The sequence below is a fragment of the Triticum urartu genome, chromosome 5A (genome assembly GCF_056163025.1).
Source record: "Triticum urartu cultivar PI428250 chromosome 5A, HENAU_Tu73, whole genome shotgun sequence".
Classification (NCBI taxonomy): Eukaryota; Viridiplantae; Streptophyta; class Magnoliopsida; order Poales; family Poaceae; genus Triticum; species Triticum urartu.
Genome location: NC_141877.1, coordinates 431,583,584 through 431,587,876, shown reverse-complemented (window position 1 = coordinate 431,587,876; position 4,293 = coordinate 431,583,584).

Here is a 4,293-nt window from a genome sequence, read left to right as displayed (position 1 = left end):
GATTGTGCGCGTGGATCACACCCTAGGGTTAGTTGTATGTTGATAGGACTATGTATTGGAGGGCAAGAGTGACAGAAGCTTCAACCTAGCATAGAAATTGATGCATATGGGATTGAAGGTGGACCAATATATCTTAATGCTATGGTTGGGTTTTACCTTAATGAACAATAGTATTTGCGAATGCTTGCTAACAGTTCCAATCATAAGTGCATAGAATTCCAAGTAAGGGATGACATGCTAGCAGTGGCCTCTCCCACATAATACTTGCTATCGGTCTAGTAAAGTAGTCAATTGCTTAGGGGCAATTTCGCAACTCCTACCACCACTTTTCCACACTCGCTATATTTAATTTATTGTTTCTTTATCTAAACAGCCCCTAATTTTTATTTACGTACTACTTATTATCTTGCAAACCTATCCAACAACACCTACAAAGTACTTCTAGTTTCATACTTGTTTTAGGTAAAGCGAAAGTCAAGCGTGCGTAGAGTTGTATCGGTGGTCGATAGAACTTGAGGTAATATTTGTTCTACCTTTAGCTCCTCGTTGGGTTCGACACTCTTACTTATCGAAAACTGTTGCGATCCCCTATACTTGTGGGTTATCAAGACCTTTTTCTGGCGCCGTTGCCGGGGAGCAATAGCATGGGGTGAATATTCTCGTGTGTGCTTGTTTGCTTTATCACTAAGTAATTTTTATTTGCTGCTCTTAGTTGTTCTTTATCTTTAGTTATGGATATGGAACACGAAATACCAAAAAAATTAGGTGTACTTTCTCCTCATGGAGATAGGGAACCTCCTAAAAAGCTCGATGTTGGTTATGTGAAGAATATTATGTACTACTTTAATAATCCTGATAAAAACTCATTCGATTATGTAATGGGAGTAACGTTGGATCAATGTGAATACTTTAGGGATTACCGTTTGACACAAAAAGGAAACTATTATGGGATGAAATTCGTATATTGAATTGGTATGCTAGGCAACTATGCTTGAGATATGATTATACTTGTTGCTCTAAGGTGAAGGCTCCACACCTTCCCTTTTCATGTGAATTTAATGATAATGAAACCTTAGCTTCTTATGCTAATGGTATATATGATTACTATGATGTGGAACAAATAGAAGAATTTGTTGCTTTTAAGGGTGCTTATGAAATTGAATCTATGTTTAAAGAGTTTGAAGATTTTGATGATGCTGTTTATAGACCTAAAAATTTAGCTATCCTGAAATATTGTTATGAGAATTATGAATACAATTACAAAATTAATGCGCTTATTGAGAAAGTCTCCGCTGTCCAAGAAGAGACTAATATTTTGCAGGAATCTATGGAAGAAGAAGTTGATGAAACTGTGAGCTCATTGGATGAAAAAGATGAGGAGGAGAGCGAAGAACAAAAGGAGGAAGAGCGGATTATCTACCCGTGCACACCTTCTAATGAGAGTAACTCTTCAACTCATACATTGTTTAATTCCCCTTCGTTCTTACCGAAGGATGATTCTATGATGATTTTTATGATCCCATTGATTCTCTTGAAATATCCCTTTTTGATGATGCTTGCTATGCTTGTGGCCAAGATGCCAATATGAATTATGCTTATGGAGATGAACTTGCTATAGTTCCTTATGTTAAACATGAAATTGTTGATATTGCACCCAAGCATGATAGTCCTATTATCTTTTTGAATTCTCCCGACTACACTATATCGAAGAAGTTTGCACTTATTAAGGATTATATTGATGGGTTGCCTTTTACCATTGCACATGATGATTTTGATGGATATAATAAGCATGTGCTTGCTGCTCCTACTTGCAATTATTATGAGAGAGGAACTATATCTCCACCTCTCTATGTTTCCAATATGATAAAATTGCAAGAAACTGTTTATACTATGCATTGGCCTCTACTTTGTGTGCACGAATTGTTCTTTTATGACATGCCGATGCATAGGAAGAGAGTTAGACTTCGTCATTACATGATATATGTTGCTTTGTGCTGACTACTAAATGCCAAATCATTGTTAATTAAAATTGGCTTTGATATACCTTGGGATCCGGGTGGATCCATCACTTGAGCACTATATGCCAAGCTTAATGGCTTTAAAGAAAGCGCTGCCAGGGAGACAACCCAGAAGTTTTAGAGAGTCATTTATTTATTTTCTGTGCTTATATAAATTTTAGAAATAAAAATAATGTGCCAAGGTTTGCCTTTAGGATGTTTACATTTGCTTGATGGTTTGTACGGTACAGGACAGAAACTTTGGCTGTAGTGCGCGATTTTACATTTTTAACTGGAACGTCAAATGGTTCTGACTCTTTTTGCACTGTCTTCCTATACTAATTTTTTATTTTTCCTAATTTTGGTAGAATTTTTCAAGTATCAGAAGTATGGTGAATGTTCAGATTATTCTGTTTTAGACAGATTCTGTTTTTGATGCATAGTTTGCTTGTTTTGATGAAACTATCAATTTATATTAGTGGATTAAGCCATGAAAAAGTTATATTACAGTAGACACAATGCAAAAACAAAATATGAATTGGTTTGCAACAGTACTTAGAGTAGTGATTTGCTTTATTATACTAACGGATCTTACCGAGTTTTCTGTTGAAGTTTTGTGTGGATGAAGTGTTCGATGATCGAGAAGGTCTTGATGTGAGAAGAAGGAAGAGAGGCAAGAGCTCAAGCTTGGGGATGCCCGAGGCACCCCAAGTAAATATTCAAGGAGACTCAAGCATCTAAGCTTGGAGATGCCCCGGAAGGCATCCCCTCTTTCTTCAACAAGTATCGGTATGTTTTCGGATTCGTTTCGTTCATGCGATATGTGCAATCTTGGAGCATCTTTTGCATTTAGTTTTCATTTTTCTTTTATGCACCATGCTGGTATGAGATAGTCCTTGGTTGATTTTTAGAATTCTCATTGCACTTCACTTATATCTTTTGAGTATGGCTTTATAGAATGCTTCATGTACTTCACTTATATCATTTGAAGTTTGGATTGCCTGTTTCTCTTTACATAGACAACCGCCATTTGTAGAATGATCTTTTGCTTCACTTATATTTGTTAGAGCGTGGGCATATCTTTTGTAGAAAGAATCAAACTCTCTTGCTTCACTTATATCTATTTAGAGAGATGACATGAATTGGTCATTCACATGGTTAGTAATAAAATCCTACATAAAACTTGTAGATCACTGAATATGATGTGTTTGATTCCTTGCAATAGTTTTGCGATATAAAGATGGTGATATTAGAGTCATGCTAGTGGGTAGTTGTGGATTGTAGAAATACTTGTGTTGAGGTTTGTGATTCCCGTAGCATGCACATATGGTGAACCGTTATGTAATGAAGTTGGAGAATGAGGTATTTATTGATTGTCTTCCTTATGAGTGGCGGTCGGGGACGAGCGATGGTCTTTTCCTACCAATCTATCCCCCTAGGAGCATGCGTAGTAGTAATTTGCTTTGAGGGCTAATAAACTTTTGCAATAAGTATGTGAGTTCTTTATGACTAATGTTGAGTCCATGGATTATACGCACTCTCACCCATCCATCATTGCTAGCCTCTCTAGTATCGCGCAACTTTCGCCGGTACAATAAACTCACCATATACCTTCCTCAAAACAGCCACCATACCTACCTATTATGGCATTTCCATAGCCATTCCGAGTATATTGCCATGCAACTTTCATGACTTGAGCATTCATTGTCATATTGCTTTGCATGATCGTAATATAGCTAGCATGATGTTTTCATGGCTTGTCCATTTTTTTATGTCATTGCTACGCTAGATCATTGCACATCCCGGTACACCGCCGGAGGCATTCATATAGAGTCATATCTTTGTTCTAGATATCGAGTTGTAATATTGAGTTGTAAGTAAATAAAAGTGTGATGATCATCATTATTAGAACATTGTCCCATGTGAGGTTATCAAAATAAAAGTGGCCAAAGAAGCCCCCCCAAAAAAAGAGGCCAAAGAAGCCTACAAAAAATGAGAGAAAAAGAGAGAAGGGGCAATGTTACTATCCTTTTACCACACTTGTGCTTCAAAGTAGCACCATAATCCTCATGATAGAGAGTCTCTTGTTTTGTCACTTTCATATACTAGTGGGAATTTTTCATTATAGAACTTGGCTTGTATATTCCAATGATGGGCTTCCTCAAATGCCCTAGGTCTTCATGAGCAAGCAAGTTGGATGCACACCCACTTAGTTTAAGTTTGAGCTTTCATATACTTATAGCTCTAGTGCATTCGTTGCATGGCAATCCCTACTCACTCACATTGATATCTATTG